The sequence below is a fragment of the Herpailurus yagouaroundi genome, unplaced genomic scaffold (assembly GCF_014898765.1).
Source record: "Herpailurus yagouaroundi ecotype Mexico unplaced genomic scaffold, PumYag 182, whole genome shotgun sequence".
NCBI lineage: Eukaryota > Metazoa > Chordata > Mammalia > Carnivora > Felidae > Herpailurus > Herpailurus yagouaroundi.
Window position 1 is genome coordinate 10749976 of NW_024412413.1, and position 16977 is coordinate 10766952.

The 16977-nt window shown below is 51.1% G+C and overlaps 1 long non-coding RNA gene across 1 annotated transcript; it reads left to right on the top strand.

Annotated features, from left to right (window-relative positions):
• Window positions 1-216: 216 nt before the first annotated feature.
• LOC121040388 (uncharacterized) lies at window positions 217-15644 on the top strand. The gene is made up of 5 exons (XR_005795262.1): window positions 217-390; window positions 3511-3639; window positions 9380-9457; window positions 14272-14920; window positions 15167-15644. It is a non-coding gene; the product is annotated as an uncharacterized LOC121040388 (long non-coding RNA).
• Window positions 15645-16977: the final 1333 nt, after the last annotated feature.

Genomic DNA, 16977 nt, shown 5'->3' on the forward strand with positions numbered 1-16977 from the left:
CAAAGTTGCCCCTCAGGAAGCAAACAGCCCTGCTCTCCTCCCCCACCAGTCAGCCTCTCCCAATCTGTCCTTTGGTTGCCCAACAGGTATTGACCCAGGGCCTGGAGGTCACGGCCAGGGGAAGAGGCAGGGCAGGGAGACTGGCCCTGTCCCTCTTGCCCTCCATCCCTAACCCAGAAGGAGGTGAGCGACACCTGTCCTCTGCCAGACGCGAAGCCAGCTAACCCAGAGCCGGCAGTCAGGAAAGGCTTCCTGGAGGAGGCCGCCTCTCAACATGGAAGTCTACCATCAGGCAGGAAACGGTGTGCCTGACCCAGGAACCAGCCTGGTCAAAGGCACTGCCCTTCTAGAGAGGTGCTAGCGACATGATGGGGCTGGAGAAAGGAGCAGGTGAGGGAGTGAGGGGAGATCGTGTGGGGTGGGGGGTGCCCCAAAGCCTGGACTTTCCTTGGCTCTGGAGCACCCGCTTTTGCCCTCGTCCAGGAGGCGGAGGGGAGTCCGGTAAAGGAACCAGCAGGATTCGGTGTGGGTACGTGGCCATGGTGAAGAGAAGGTCCTGGAGACTGGGACTGAGACCTTGGCCTCTAGCTCTGTGCAGCTGCCCAGAGAGGCCGCAGGCTCCCAAGAGGATTGCCCCGGGGCATCTAGGCACCTTCTCAGAGGACCTGGGGCTATTGGCACGGGCCACACTGTGGCGGCGAATAGAGCCCTGGCTCTTCCAAGTTCCAGCTCTATGACCTTGGGACCCAGGTCTCTGGCCTCAGTGTCCGCCTCTGTAAAATGGGGCTAAAGAGAGAACCGGCCTCAGAAGGCCGTTGGTGGGTAGAATTAATTTAGCAAAGCACCTGGCACGAGTGAGGGCTTAGACCAGTTTACGAATAGTGGTATTACTAATTGGGAACAAGAGAAAGTTGGTTTTCCCCCAAGGACAGGGTGACAGGTGGGAGGAAGGTGTATTAACCAGAAGCATCTTCAAAAAGTGACTTGACTTCCCAACTCTTTTGGGATTCCAGACTTGGCTGATTCAAGGAACCCCTGGGGCCCTTATTAAAGATATCAGCTTCCCACCCCCGGACTCTGACCTGGCAGGTCTGGGGGGTGGGGGACAAGTCTCGGGATTTATAAGGAGGCCCCAGGCCTGAGCTTCTCCCAGACAGGTGTGGGGAGCATTCCTCTCTGATGACAAGGATTCACTCCACATGCTTCATTCTTGGGAAGGGAGTCCTTCAAAAGACCCTTTAAAGGGGCGCCTGGGTGGCTTGGTCGGTTAAGCGTCCGACTTCGGCTCAGGTCATGATCTCACGGTCCGTGAGTTCGAGCCCCGCGACAGGCTCTGTGCTGACAGCTCAGAGCCCGGAGCCTGTTTCGGATTCTGTGTCTCCCTCTCTCTCTGCCTCTCCCCTGTTCATGCTCTGTCTCTCTCTGTCTCAAAAATAAATAAATGTTAAAAAAAAAAAAAAAAGACCCTTTAAAAAACAGCTACAGTTTGGAGAGTATCGCATCACCGGCTCTAAACCCTTTCTATGTTATTCATAGGAGTCTCACAACAATCCTCTGAGGTGTAGGTACTTAGAATCGCTCCCATCTTATTGACCTGCCTCGAGCCCCTGGAACACTTGACAAGCGGCTTCTAGACTCTTGGGGTAGGAGCTGGGACCCCTCCTTTGTCCTTTTAAGAGTAGGACCTTTGAATCAAGAAATGGCTGGTCTTACTTTAAACCCCTCTGGGGGCGCCTGGGTGGCGCAGTCGGTTAAGCGTCCGACTTCAGCCAGGTCACGATCTCGCGGTCCGTGAGTTCGAGCCCCGCGTCGGGCTCTGGGCTGATGGCTCGGAGCCTGGAGCCTGTTTCGGGTTCTGTGTCTCCCTCTCTCTCTGCTCCTCCCCCGTTCATGCTCTGTCTCTCTCTGTCCCAAAAATAAATAAACGTTGAAAAAAAAAAAAAACCCTCTGGCAGGGGGAGAGCTGGAATGCAGCTTCCCGTGTCCTCCTTACCTCCTATGGGTGCTCCGTAGTTCCTTCTCCCTGAGGTGGGTTCCCTACCTCTCAAATGGGGGTGCTGCACCTCCCTGGGTGTCATCAGTGAGTCGCCAGCCCCGGGATGGGAAACGGGTTTGCAAGCGTTCTGGTGGTAGGTTCGTTGGAACCTGGGAGTGGCCGAGTGGGGGTGAGGAGCGGGGACAGTCTAGGAACTGCTCAAAGTCACCTGCATCCAGGGCTAGGCCCTTTCCATCTAGCGTCGCCCAGGCTACAGAGGCTCAGGAGTTCACTCGCACAGTGATGACGGGGCTGGGGGTGGCAGGGGTAGGATTAGGGGAGGTGGATGGGGCACCCGGTTTCTCCCTTCCTGCCCGACACCCCAACAGGCCCTGGCTGGTGACTGTTAGTGATTCACCAGCTTTAAGCTCTAGTTTCGTCTGTGATCAGGAAACGGGCCACTAGAGAGCCTGGGGCGTTTTCTGGAGAGCCCAGTGCCCTCCCAGAAACCAGGGGAGGGGGGTTGGAGGAGGGAGAGTGGGAGGGAGAAGGCGAGAAAGTTCTGGCTCCAGAGATTTGCATAACTTACTCTTGTCTTTGAGGAGGGTGAAAACTTCCCAGGACCTGGAAACCGTTCAGTGGCTCACTCCTCCCTTCTGGTTTATTGAAGCCCTTACCCCGCACCGGTTACCGCGGGCCTAGGGAAGCAAAGAAGGTTTTTGGGTGCTTCCTGGTGGGGTGACCACCGCGTCATCGGGCCCCTCCCGCTCAGTGCCGTGAGGGGTGTGCGCACAAAGTCCAGAAGCCACGGAGGGGACAGCGATTAATCTGGGGGTGGGGGGCCGCGGGGTGAATGAGGGGAGGCTTCAACAGTGTGTTCAACAGCTCTGAGGCCCCCACCGGGAGGAATGACAGCGCAGACCTCTGCCATTTCTTTCTTTTTTTTTTTTTTTTCAACGTTTATTTATTTTTGGGACAGAGAGAGACAGAGCATGAACGGGGGAGGGGCAGAGAGAGAGGGAGACACAGAATCGGAAACAGGCTCCAGGCTCTGAGCCATCAGCCCAGAGCCCGATGCAGGGCTCGAACTCCCGGACCGCGAGATCGTGACCTGGCTGAAGTCGGACGCTTAACCGACTGCGCCACCCAGGCGCCCCAGACCTCTGCCATTTCTGATCTCTTCTTCCGTCTGGGCCTCAGTTTTCCCACCGGTGACGTGGACACAGTAATGGTGCTTTTTTCTCCCGGGGTTGTTATGAGAACTCCAAGGGTCCACACGTAGAAAGCACTTAGATGGGCACCTGGTGGGTGGTCAGTCCGGAGATGTTTTAGCTGTCGTCGCTGCAGACTGGTGGGTATTGCAGAGAACGTGGGTCAGAGCATGCCTGTTATACAGGGAGGGGGCCTCCCAGGGCACTGCTTATGCCAAGGCGCAGAGGCATGTAGCACAAGGGCATGTTAGACATCGCCGGGGTGGGGTGCGAGGTGGGGAGAGGCATGTGAAGTACCTTTTTCCCTTTGGGCATCATCCTTAGGGCAGCGGGGAGCTATGGAAGGCTTTTGAGCAGCGGAGTGACAAGATAGATCGAAGCACCAAGAGCGTTGATAGACTGGAGGACCCGCTTGGGGCAGGAAGACCAGCGAGGAGGTGGCACAAGGGTCTGGTAAGAGATGGGGAGGCCTGAGCTAGGGCAGTAGGGGGGGGGGGATGGAGAAGGCAGGAGATGAAGGTGGGGGACCCATAGCTGAGCTGGCTGTGATGATACATGGGTGAGTAAGCACAGTGGCTGAGGGGAATGGAGGGGAGCCCAGCTGTGCTGGGAGTCGGGATACACGAATATACTTAGGAGAGGATGTTTGGGGAGGGCTTTGAAGGGTGTATAGGAGTTCTACAGGGGACCCAGAGGGAAGGGCACCCTAGACAGAGCACCAGCGAAAGCAAAAGTGTAGAGGTATGAAAGAGCCCATGTTTGGAAAGCAGTGGGTAGGTTGGAGTTGGGATCTGGGGAGCAAATAGTGGGGTCAGGAGTTGGGGGGGCTCGGGTACCATCCTGTAGGCTACTGGGGGTGGGATCCACAGGCTGAGCAGCAGGGGGAGATTTTAAACATCCGTGTTGGGGCGCCTGGGTGGCTCAGTCGGTTGGGCGTCCGACTTCGGCGCAGGTCATGATCTCACAGTTCGTGAGTTCGAGCCCCACGTCGGGCTCTGTGCTGACAGCTCGGAGCCTGGAGCCTGTTTTGGATTCTGTGTCTCCCTCTCTCTCTGCCCCTCCTCATGCTCTGTCTCTCTCTGTCTCAAAAAGAAATAAACATTAAACAAAAAAAAAAAAAAAAAAAAAAACAAACCCATCCGTGTTAATTTCCTGGGGCTGTTATAACAAATGGCCACAAACGAGGGTGGCTTGAAACAGAATTGAACCCTCTCACAGTTCTGGAGGTCAGAAGTCTAAAAGCAAAATGCCGGCCGGGCTGTGCTCCCTCCGAAGGCGCCAGGGGAGAATCCTTCCTTGCTTCTTCCAGCTCTGGCGGCCTCCTTGGCTAGTGGCCGCACCCCTCCAATCTCTGTTCCCACACGGTCGGTGTCTGCTCTCGCCAGGACGCTTGTCATTGGTTTTGGACAATCCAAGATAATCTCATCTCTAGATCCTTATCTTGATGACATCTGCCAAGATTCTTCCTCTAAATGAGGTCACAGTCACAGGTTCCAGGCAGGACCTATCTTTTCGGGGGCCACCACTCAACCCGCGGGCAAAACCCTAAACAAGATCCAGATGGATCCTGTTTCCCCTTCTCCCTCCTTCCGGGGAGGCCAAGCCCTCCCGCCCTGCCTCCTTGAGCACAGCCACCCTCCGTCGCTCCCCCCTTCCACCCCCAGGGCCCAGAAGTGCGCGATCGCGTGAGTCCACGCGGATTTCCCTCCCCCTACTCCCCCCCCTTCCCCCCCAGCTCTCCTTCCCTGCAGGAGCCAACGCCCTGGAGGCTGGGACCTCGCGGGACGCGCGGGGGGAGGGCGCCACCTTGCGCCCCTTTCGGAGCAGTGCGGACGGAGGCTCCGGCCGGGTCCCCGCCCCGCCGTCGGCTAGTGGCGGCCACTTACAGAGCTCCTGCTGTCCGCGGCCGCTCCGCCCATCTGTTCTGCCCGCATCAGTAGGAAGTGGGGGTTGTTACCGCCACTTTTCAGGCTAGCGGACCCCGGCCCAGAGGTCACACCACCTTCCACCCCCGTCTGACTCCAAAGCCGCAGCCGCTATCCACAAGCGGAAGCTAAACCTGAGCTCGGGACGGGGGCGGACGGGGCCGAGCGGGGCTGCCGCCTTCTCCTTGGGTCTCTGTTTCTCCATCGGCAAAGGGGGTTCGGGTGCACGTGTGAGCACCGCCCCCCCCCCGCCCGGGGCTCAGGCGGCCCCCTGCAGTTCTCTGATCCCGACCGAATCCCCCCCAAAAACTCAGAGCGCCGCCTCTCCCGGGTGCCCCGTTGGGGGTTTTTTACCGTTTTTTTTTTTTTTTTTTTTGGGTCTACAGTTTTTTTTTTTTTTTTTCTGTAAATACTTCCAAGTGTGTGCGGACTAGCTTCCTAGTTTTGAAAATATACTTGAGCAAACTTCACGCAGGCCTCCAGCTCCCCCCCCCCCCCCCCAAAGGCAGTCAGCCGATGGCAGCTTCTTCCACTCTCTTCGGGGGATTACAGAAGTGCACGTAGACACGCCCACGCGCGTATATTCGCCGCCACCCCTCCTGCTCTAAACGCACGGTGGCCACGCAATGTACCTTGTGCATTTACCTTTGTCCCTTAATTACGTGTCTGCATTTGATCCATACTACTACATAAAGTCTGCTGTTTGGGGTACAATTTCCTTTTTTTTTTTTTTTTTTTTGCTTTTAAGTTTTTTTATTTTGAGAGAGAGAGAGAGAGAGCTGGCGAGCAAGGGAGGGGCAGAGGGAGAGGAAGAGAGAATCCCAAGCGGGCTCTGCGCTGTGGGCACGGAGCCCGAGGTGGGGCTGGATCCCACGAACCGTGAGATCAGGACCTGAGCTTAAGTCCGACGCTTAGCCGACTGAGCCACCCAGGCGCCCCGTAAAGTATATTTTTTTATTGAACATATTTCTTCGCTTTAATATAGTCTATATATCTATATTTAAATTTTTTTGTTTTTTTAATGTCTTTTCTAATTTATTTTTGAGCGAGAGAGACAGAATACGAGTGGGGCAGGGGCAGAGAGGAGACACAGAATCCATGAAACAAGCTCCGGGCTCCGAGCTGTCAGCACAGAGCCTGACGTGGGGCTCGAACCCACGAACCACAAGATCGTGACCTGAGCCAAAGTCGGATGCCAAACTGACTGAGCCACCCAGGTGCCCCTATATATATCTATATATTTTAATGGTTAGTGCTTTTGTTTTCGGTTTAAGAAACCTTTGCCTGTTCTAAGATCGTGAAGATGTTCTCTTGTATTTTCTTCTAAGGCTTTATTGTTTGAATCTTTCTCACTTAGGTGTAGAGTTTATTTCTGTTTATGGTGTGAGGTAGGGGTTGTGGTAGGCTTAAAAGTGGGCTCCCAAAGACGTGCACATCCTAACCCCTGCAACCTATTCCCTTATATGACAAAGTGTTTGCAGATACGATGAAGTTAAGGATTTTGAGATAGGGAGATTATCCTGGATTATGTAGTTGGGCCCTAAATACAACCACGTGTATCCTTCTAAGAGGAGGGCAGAGGGAGATTTCACACACACACACACACACACACACACACACACACGCACACACAGAGTCACGTTTTCCCCAATTCTGTCCAGTTGACCCAGCACTGTTTATTGAAAAGATCATCTTTCTGCACTGCAGTGACATTTTGTCATAGATCAAGTGTGTGTTGTTTCTGGACTCTGTTCTGTTCCATTAGTCTGTTTGTTTGTTCTTGTACCAACACCACACGGCCTGAGTTTCTATACTTAAAATAGTTCTTGTTATCTGGTATAGTAAGTTCTCCAGTTTTGTCCTTTCTTTTTTTTTTTTTTCTTTTTTAGAGAGAGAGCAACAGGGGAGAAGGGCAGAGAGAGAGAGAGAGAGGGAGAGAGAGCATCTCAAGCAGGCTCCTTGCTCAGCATGGAGCCCACTGTGGGGCTCGATCCCATGACCGCAAGATCATGACCTGAGCTGGAAGTTGGCTGCTTAACTGAGTGGGCCATCCAGGTATCCCTTGTTCTTTAGTTTTGTATTTTAGGGAAAACACTTTTGCTTTGCATCTCCATATAAGTTTTGGAATCAGCTTGTTAATTTCAGGGATTTTGATTGGGATTCCGTTGAAACTGCAATTTGAAAGGAATCAATATGTTTACAATATTGAGTCTTCTCGTCCATAAAAATGATATATCCCTCGATTTATTCAGGTCTTTTTTTTTTTGTTTTTACTTTAATGTTTATTTATTTTTGAAAGAGAGAGAGATAGAGAGAGAGAGGGAGAGAGAGAGAGTGATCAGGGGAGGGTCAGAGAGAGAGGGAGACACGGAATCTGAAACAGGCTCCAGGCTCTGAGCTGTCAGCACGGAGCCCGATGCGGGGCTCGAACCCACAAACCGCGAGATCATGACCTGAGCCGAAGTCAGATGCTTAACCAACTGAGCCACCCAGGCGCCCCTATTTAGGTCTTATTTAACTCCGGTTTGTTTAGATCTTGTCGTAACGACACAAAATTGTTCTTTAAAAATGAGAAACTGAGATATAATTCACATACCGTAAAACTCACCATTTTAAAGTGTGCAATTTCGTGGCTTTTTAGTACTTTTACGAAGTTATAAAGTCATCACCACCAATTCTCGAATATTACTAACATTCCCCGGAGAAACTCCATACCCAGTAACGGTCATTCCTTATTGTCCCCATCCCCCGCATTTGACAACCACTGGAACCTTCTGTCTCTATGGCTTTGCCTCTTCTGGCCGTTTTGTATACACGGAATCACACAACGAATGACCTTTTGCGTCTGGTTTCTTTCACTTAGCATCACGTCTTCAAGGTTCATTCACGTTGTAGCCTGCGTCAGGACTTCATTCCTTTTGGTGGCTGAATAATATTTAATTGTACGAATATACACATTTTGTTCATTCGCGAATCAGTTGATGGACATTTAGGTTGTTTCCACTTTGGGGCGATTATAAATAGCGCTGCGGTGAACATCACGTGTAAATCTGTGTGTGGGCAGATCTTTTCAATTCTCCTGGGTATTTGATACCTGGGAGTGAAAATTGTTGGGTCATATGGTAACTCTACCTTTAAAGTTTTGAGAACCTGCTAAGACTCTTTTCCAACGTGGCTGCCCCTTTTTGCCTTCAGCAGTGTGAGAGAGGGGGTTCTAATTTCTCCGCATCCTGGCCAACCCTTAGTACTGTTTGTCATTTTGATTACCGCTATCCTAGTGGCCGTGAAATGGAATCTCACTGTGGTTTTTTTTAGCATTCCGCTAAAATGGTTTTTCAAGGGGCTGTCACAGAGGCCGCATGCTCCCTAGGCAGCAAGAGGGGCCCCGCCAAGCTCCTGCCCCCAGAACCCCACTCAGCCTCAAGCCGCCGTAGCTTTGAACTGTGTCTGCGAATCGATGCTTTGTCTGGATTTCTTTGGTGCGTCTATTAGCAAGATGTGTCCTAAGGTATCAGCAAAGCCTGAGAGAGGTTGTTTTTTGGGCCTGGGAATGTTAAAAAATGTTTCCGTATAAACGAAGGGTAATTGTTGTTCGCTTTATAGCATTTCAGCTTACAAAAGTTTCATAGGTACACTCGCGGATAGCAGGAACCTGTATTTCTAGGAAGTTGATGTTTTTGACGCTCCCATAGATGGTTTGGTTTAATTCTCTAACATAGATTTTATTTTCTGTAGAGCGGTTTTAGGCTCACAGCAAAACTGAGTGGAAAGTTCAGAGAGTTTCCATGTGTTTCTTACATGCAGAGCTCCCCCCACTGTCAACATCCCGGTTTATCGAGCAAGGAAACTACGTTGACACATTGTTACCAAAGTCCGCTGTTTACATTAGGGTTTGCTCATGGTGTTGAATGTTCTATGGGCTTGGACGAATGTGAGATGATATGTGTCCGCTATCACGTACCCCACAGAACAGTCCTCACTGTCCTAAAAATCCTCTGTGCTCGTCTGTTCACCCCTCCTTCCCCTGCCCCCATCCCAGGAAACCACGGATCTTTTTGCTGTCCCCACACTTTTGCTTTTTTTCCAGAGTGCCGTAGACTTAGAATCCTATAGTACGTAGTCTCTGGTTTCTTTCATCATCTAGCATTCGTGTTTTTCATGGCTCGATGGCTCGATTGTGTTTGGCATTGAACAATATTCCATTGTGTGGCTATGCCACAGTTTATTTACTCATTGACTTACCGAAGGGCATTTTGGTTGCTTCCAAGTTTTGGCAATGGTGAATGGAGCTGCGCAGACGTCCATGCTCAGGTTTTCGTGTGGACTCACATTTTCAACTCCTCTTGGTAAATACCCAGGAGTGCGACCGCTGGGTCTGATGGTAAAATTGTGTTCATTTTCTTAGAAACGGCCAAACTGTGTTCCCAAGTAGCTGTAGCGTTTCGCGTTCCCACCAACCGTGAAAGAGCGTTCCTGTTGCTCTACGTTCTCATCAACGTTTGGTGTTGTCAGTGTTTTGGATTTTGGCCCTTCTAATGGGTGGGTAATCTCATTATTGTTTTTTTTTTTAATTTTTTTTAACATTTATTTAGTTTTGAGACAGAGAGAGACAGAGCATGAACGGGGGAGGGGCAGAGAGAGGGAGACACAGAATCCGAAACAGGCTCCAGGCTCTGAGCTGTCAGCACAGAGCCCGACGCGGGGCTCGAACTCACGGAGTGTGAGATCATGACCTGAGCCGAAGTCGGCTGCTTAACCGACTGAGCCACCCAGGCGCCCCCCTTTTTTTTTTTTTAAATTATCTCATTATTGTTTTAATGTGCCGTTCCATGCTATATGCTGAGCATCTTAAAAAAAAATTTTTTTTAACGTTTATTTATTTTTGAGAGACAGAGAGAGATTGAGAGCAGGGGAGGGGGCAGAGAGAGAGAGAGGGAGACACAGAATCGGAAGTGGGCTCCAGGCTCCGAGCTGCCGGGGCAGAGCCCGACATGGGGCTCGAACTCACAGACCGTGAGATCATGATCTGAGCTGAAGTTGGAGCCCAAACGGCTGGGCCCCCCCAGGCGCCCTGATGCGCGGCTTTTTTTTTTTTTTTTTTAATAATTTTTGGGGCGCCTGGGTGGCGCAGTCGGTTAAGCGTCCGATTTCAGCCAGGTCACGATCTTGCGCTCCGTGAGTTCGAGCCCCGCGTCAGGCTCTGGGCTGACGGCTCAGAGCCTGGAGCCTGTTTCCAATTCTGTGTCTCCTTCTCTCTCTGCACCTCCCCCGTTCATGCTCTGTCTCTCTCTGTCCCAAAAATAAATAAACGTTGAAAAAAAATAAAAAAAAAATAATTTTAGGGGCGCCTGGGTGGCTCAGTCGGTTAAGCGGCCGACTTCGGCTCAGGTCATGATCTCACGGTCTGTGGGTTCGAGCCCCGCGTCGGGCTCTGTGCTGACAGCTCAGAGCCTGGAGCCTGTTTCGGGTTCTGTGTCTCCCTCTCTCTGGCCCTCCCTTGTTCATGCTCTGTCTCTCTCTGTCTCAAAAATAAATAAATGTTAAAAAAAAATTAAAAAAAATAAATAAAAGGACAAAAATTAAAAAAAAATTTTACTTCTTGTTTGTTTTTAAATATCTTGGAGTAATTAATATCCGTATTAATTAATTAATATCATATTAATCCATATCCACATCCATATTAATTAATTAAGCAATTATCCAACATCAGTATATATAGCTCTACTCCACCTTCAATTTTTTTTTTAATTTTTTTTTTAATTTTTTTTTCAACGTTTATTTATTTTTGGGATAGAGAGAGACAGAGCATGAACTGGGGAGGGGCAGAGAGAGAGGGAGACACAGAATCGGAAACAGGCTCCAGGCTCTGAGCCATCAGCCCAGAGCCTGACGCGGGGCTCGAACTCACGGACCGCAAGATCGTGACCTGGCTGAAGTTGGACGCTTAACCGACTGCACCACCCAGGCGCCCCTTAAGTTTTTTTTTTTAACGTTTATTTATTTTTGGGATAGAGAGAGACAGAGCATGAACGGGGGAGGGGCAGAGAGAGAGGGAGACACAGAATCGGAAGCAAGCTCCAGGCTCTGAGCCATCAGCCTAGAGCCTGACACGGGGCTCGAACTCACAGACCGCGAGATCGTGACCTGAGCCGAAGTCGGACACTTAACCGACTGAGCCACCCAGGCGCCCCCACCTTCAATTTTTTAAAATGTCTATTATTTAAAAAATTATTTTGAGTTTATGTATTTATTTTGAGAGAGAAAGAGAGAGAGAGAGACAGAGCACGAGTGGGGTAGGGGCTGAGAGAGAGGGAGAGAGAATCCCAAGCAGGCTCTGCACTGTCAGCAGAGATCCTGATGTGGGGCTCGAACTCACCAACCGTGAGATCATGACCCGAGCCACAGTTGGACATTCAACTGACTGAGCCATGCAGGTGCCCCGAGTTTATTTATTTATTTAAATATTTATTTATTTATTTATTTAGAGAGAGAGAGAGAGAGGGCGCGTGAGCAGGGGGAGGGGCGGAGAGAGAGAGGGAGAGAGAGAGAGAGAGAGAGAGAGAGAATCCCAAGCAGGCTCCGTGTCAGCGCTAAGCCTGATGTGGGGCTCGATCTCGTGAACCGTGAGATCATGCCCTGAGCTGAAATCAAGGGTCAGACGCTTAACCGATTGAGCCACCCAGATACCCCAAGTTAATGAATTTTTTTTTTTTAGTAACCTCTACACCCCACCTGGGGCTCGAACTCATGACCTAGAGATCAAGAGTCGCATGCTCTTCCAACTGAGCCAGTCGGGTGCCCCAGGAGCATCTTTCCATGTGCTTCTTTGTCAGTTGTACGTCTTCTTTGGCAGTGTCTGTTCAGATCTTTTGTCCCTCCTCCCCCCCTCTTTTTTTTTTTTTTTAGTTTTTATTTGAATAATCTACACCCAACGTGGGGCTGTAACTCATGACCCCAAGATCAAGAGTCCACCGACTGAGCTGACCAGGTGTCCCTGACCCCCCTTTTTAAGTTGGGCTGTCTGTTTTCTTTTTGTTGAGTTTTAAGAGTTTTGTATAGTTTGGATACCAGTCTTTTATTGGATATGCCTTTAGGACTATTTTCTCCCAGTTTGTGGCTTGTCTTCTGATTCTCTTGATGTCTTTTGCAGAGCACACGTTTTAAATTTTAATGAAGTAACACCTTGGAGTAATCACTTCTCTCATGGATTGTACCTTTGGTGTCGTATCTAAAAAGTCATCACCGAACCCAAGGCTGTCTAGATTTTCTCCTATCCTATTCTCTGGGCGTCTAATGGTTTCAGTTTAAAAATGTTTTATAGGGGCGCCTGGGTGGCGCAGTCGGTTAAGCGTCCGACTTCAGCCAGGTCACGATCTTGCGGTCCGTGAGTTCGAGCCCCACGTCGGGCTCTGGGCTGATGGCTCAGAGCCTGGAGTCTGTTTCCGATTCTGTGTCTCCCTCTCTCTCTGCCCCTCCCCCGTTCATGCTCTGTCTCTCTCTGTCCCAAAAATAAATAAACGTTGAAAAAAAATTTTTTTTTAAATGTTTTATATTTGTGGCAAGTGGACAGAAATGTAAGGTGATTTTGTATATTGACCCCATCTTAGTGACTTTGCTAAATTCACATAAAGTTGTTGAGAGATGTGTTGAAGTCTCCTTCCATGACTGTAGTTCGTCTGGTCCTCCTGTTAGTGCCATTAAGGTTTTTTTTTCTTTTTCTTTTTGAGTTGGTTTTTTATTTTGAGAGAGAGAGAGAGAGAGAGAGCGCGTGAGTGTAGCAGGGGAGGGGCAGAGAGAGAGAGAGGGAGCGAGAGAATCTCAAGCGGACTCTGCATTGTCAGCACAGAGCCGGATGCAGGGCTCGATCCCACAAACCGTGAGATCATGACCTGAGCCAAAATCAAGAGTCAGACCTTTTACCGACTGAGCCACCCACGTGCCCCAAGTTGTTGTTGTTTTTTTCCTTCCAACGAGGTCTTTTCTTTTTCTCTTTTCCTTTCCTTTCCTTTCCTTTCCTTTCCTTTCCTTTCCTTTCTTTTCAAGTAATCTCTACATCCAGCATGGGGCTGGAACTCACAACCCTGAGATCTAGAGTCGCACGTTCCACCCACTGAGCCCGCCGGGCGCCCCAGTTCCATTAAGTTTTGCTTCTATTTTGAAGCTCTGCCCCTGGGCGCATATAAATTCGGGATGATGATATCTTCCTGACTGAGATGTCCCATTTATCTCTAGTCATGATTCTTATCTAAAAAAAAAAAAAATTTTTTTTTAATGTTTACTTATTTTTGAGAGGGACGCAGTGTGAGTGGGCGAGGGGTGGAAAGTGAGGGAGGCACAGAATCCGAAGCAAGCTCCAGGCTCCGAGCCGTCCGCACAGAGCCCGGCGCGGGGCTCGAACCCACAAACCCGCAAGATCATGACCTGAGCCGCAGACGGACGCTCAACCGACTGAGCCACCCAGGGGCCCCTGTGTCCTTATGTTTAAATCGTATTTATTGTAGGTATGTATGTATGTCCTTATTTATAGCGCGAGCAGGGGAGGGGCAGAGACAGAGAGGGAGAGAGAGAATCCCAAGCAGGCACTGCGCTGTCCTTGCAGAGCCCAACGCGGGGCTCGATCCCCAAATCAAGAGCGGGACACTCAATAGGTTGAACCATCCAGGCGCCCTGAAATTGTGTCTCTTGTAAGCAGCATGTCTTTGGGTGGGTTATTTGTATCCAGTCGGCCATTCTCACCTCTCCCTTGGAATATTTGGAGTGAGTGATGGAAAAAAAAACAAAAAACTACATATTTCAATTTAATCAGAATGAACCGACTCTTTGAGGTGGAAGATGGAATGACCCTTGCCCTTGAACCCTCTCCCCTCCTTCCCGCTTCCCAGTTCATTTTGTTTGTATTGTTTTTGCTCTGTTGGCGTTTATAACACTTGAATTTTGTGTGTGTGTGTGTGTCTGTGTCTGTGTGTGTGTGTGTGTTTCCGCTGTAACCTCTTCCCTTGTTTAGTTTTAATTCTATACTGAAGTGCATTTCAGGCTGGCCCCAGTCCCCACAGCTTCTCCATTTCTGAGCTCATTGCTTTAGCGACGTCCCTGGGGTGACTAGGGTCGCGATTGTCTGCAGCGTTTGCTTTCGCTTTACGTCTCCTTTCATTTGTCTTAGGAACTGGCTCGTGGTGAGACTTCACTCGAAAAAGTGGTTTCCACTTCACCTCCAGGGGCTTGGCTAGAATTAAACTTACTGCCGCCTGTGTTGGTGGGGATGTGGAACTCACTCGTGTGGCAAGACTGCCTGGCGGGTGGCTGGGGACCGAACAGAGGCCCCTCCCTGTGACCGAGCAAGCCCACCCTGGAGTAGGAATCCGGCAGAAGTGCCTGGATGCGTGTAGCGCGAGAAGTGGCCCCGAATGCCCACAGCAGCGGCCGTCGGACAGCGCCCCCAACGGGATCTACCGCGATGCGCGCCCGACGGTATAGTCCCACGAGGCAATTCTCTTCCGGAGCAAAGACAATCTATAGGCGCATGTGCCTGCATGGAAGGTTCTCTCTGACACGCGGTGACCGAAAGACTCCAGGGACTAAAGAGCAGACGACACCGGGTGCTTCCATTCGCGTGAAGGACAAAAATCGTTGGAACGAATCCCTGGTGATGGACGACGGAAGAGTTGTTGCCTCTGGAGGTGGTCTTGACCGGGCCATTGGAAACGCTCCGTCTCTTGGTTTGGGTCGTGGTCACCTGGGTGAACACCTAAGGGAAAAATCGACTGAGTGTTTGCTCAGGATCTGTGCCCCTTAGTGTGTTTTATACCTCAGTAAGTAATCTCTGCCTCCATCGTGGGCTTTGAACTCACAACCCTGGGGTCAAGAGCCAGATGCTCCTCTGCATGTTACCAGTCCTTCGTCGAGAGGTGCAGTCCGTGCTCTGTGCCCGCCCCCCCACCGCCCCGTACCCGGGTGAACGTATGACTGCTCTGACCAGCGGAGGGTGACCGAAGGGACACTGGCTGACTTCCAAGGCTAGGTCGTAACGTGTGATGGTTTCCCCTGACTCTCTTTAGACCTGTGTCTTTGCAACCACCATGTAGGAAGCTGGCTGTCCTGAAGCCACCGTGCTGTGGAGACAGACTGTGCAGGGAGACCGCAGGTGGAGACGCCCGAGGGGCCCCAGCTGTCCAGCCTCTTCCAGTCTGTCCCAGCTGATGCCACGTGAGCAGAGACCAGCTATAGGTTCGCAAACTAAACAAGCTGGCTGCTGTTTATGTGGGGGTGGGTTGATATGCGCCAATAGGCAACTGGAACACCTAGTGACTTCATTCCCCAGGGCTCCCTCCAGGCCACTCATGCCAGCTGCACCCGGGCACACTCAGTTCCTTGCTGCGGGAGCCAGCTCCCCAGTCTGTGCGCACAAATCTGCTCCACTCTCCCAGGCTCAGCCTCTGCCCTGCCTCCTCCGGGAAGCCTTCCTCTCTGCAGCGTTGGACAGTGTTGAAAAGCAAGCTGATGATAATGGGGGGAGGTGGGGGGGTATATGGGAAATCTCCGTACCTTCCAGTCAGTTAAAAACATGTTTTTCTAATGTTTTTGTTTATTTTTGAGACAGAGACAGAGCATGAGCAGGGGAGGGGCAGAGAGAGAGGGAGAGACAGAATCCGAAGCGGGCTCCAGGCTCCGAGCCGTCGGTGCAGAGCCCGACGCGGGGCTCGAACCCGCAAACCGCGAAATCGTGACCTCAGCCGAAGCTGGACGCTTAACCGACTGAGCCGCCCAGGCGCCCCAACCTTCCACTCAGTTTTACTGTGAACCTAAAACTGGTCTAAAAAACAAAATCCATTTTTTAAATGTTTATTTCTTTTTTTTTTTGAGAGAGAGGGGGGAGTGAGGGAGAGAGAGAAAAATCCCAAGCAGGCCCCACCCTCGGCACAGAGCCCAACATGGGGCTGGAGCTCGTGACCGTGAGATCATGAGCCGAAATCAAGAGTCAGACACTCACCCGATTGAGCCACCCAGGCGCCCCTAAAACAAAGTCTATGAAAAAGAAACTCGGGGCCGCTGGGTGGCTCAGTCGGTTAAGCGTTCAACTTCGACTCAGGTCACAATCTCACGGTTTGTGGGTTCGAGCCCCGCGTCGGGCTCTGTGCCGACAGCTCGGCGCCTGGAGCCTGCTTCGGATTCTGTCTCTCCCTCTTTCTCTGCTCCTCCCCTGCTCGCACTCTGTCTCTCTCTCTCAAAAATAAATAAATATTAAAAAAAAAAAAAAAACAACCAAACTCAAGCTGAGTCCAGAACTAGACCGTGTCTAGGTTATATTCCCAGATCCCCTACTTCCCACTTGGGTGCCCTTAGGCAAGTTACTTAGCTTAGAGCCTCAGTTTCTCCATCCATCAAATGGGGTGGTAGGAGTGGCTTACTTCCCAGGTCGGTGGTGAGGACTGATCTATGGAAAGCACTCAGAAGGACCCCAGCATGCAAGAAGCCTTCCGCTATGTTGGCGAGCATGGGAGGCGGAGACAGAAAGATGACGGCGGGGCCTCCTTTCCTCAGGGTGGACAGGGAAACCTCTCTGAGGAGGGAGCATGTGAGCAGAGAATTGAAGGGTATGGAGGAGAAGGGAGGGAGAGCATTCTGGGCGGAGGAGGAGTACTCCAGAGAGACTAGCGCGGAAGTTTCTTTGGAGTTCAAGTGTGCGTGCACTGAAGCCAGGAGGAGCGTGTCGGTGGGGTGGCCGGGCCGGGGGCAGCATCCGCTGGGGTCGCGGGCTTCCCCAGAAGACAGACCTTTGTGGATTGCAACAGCCGCTACTCTAGTGAACACCTGTTACGTGCAGGGCACTGGGTGTGTTAACTCATTGCACCCTCAGAATAGCCCTACC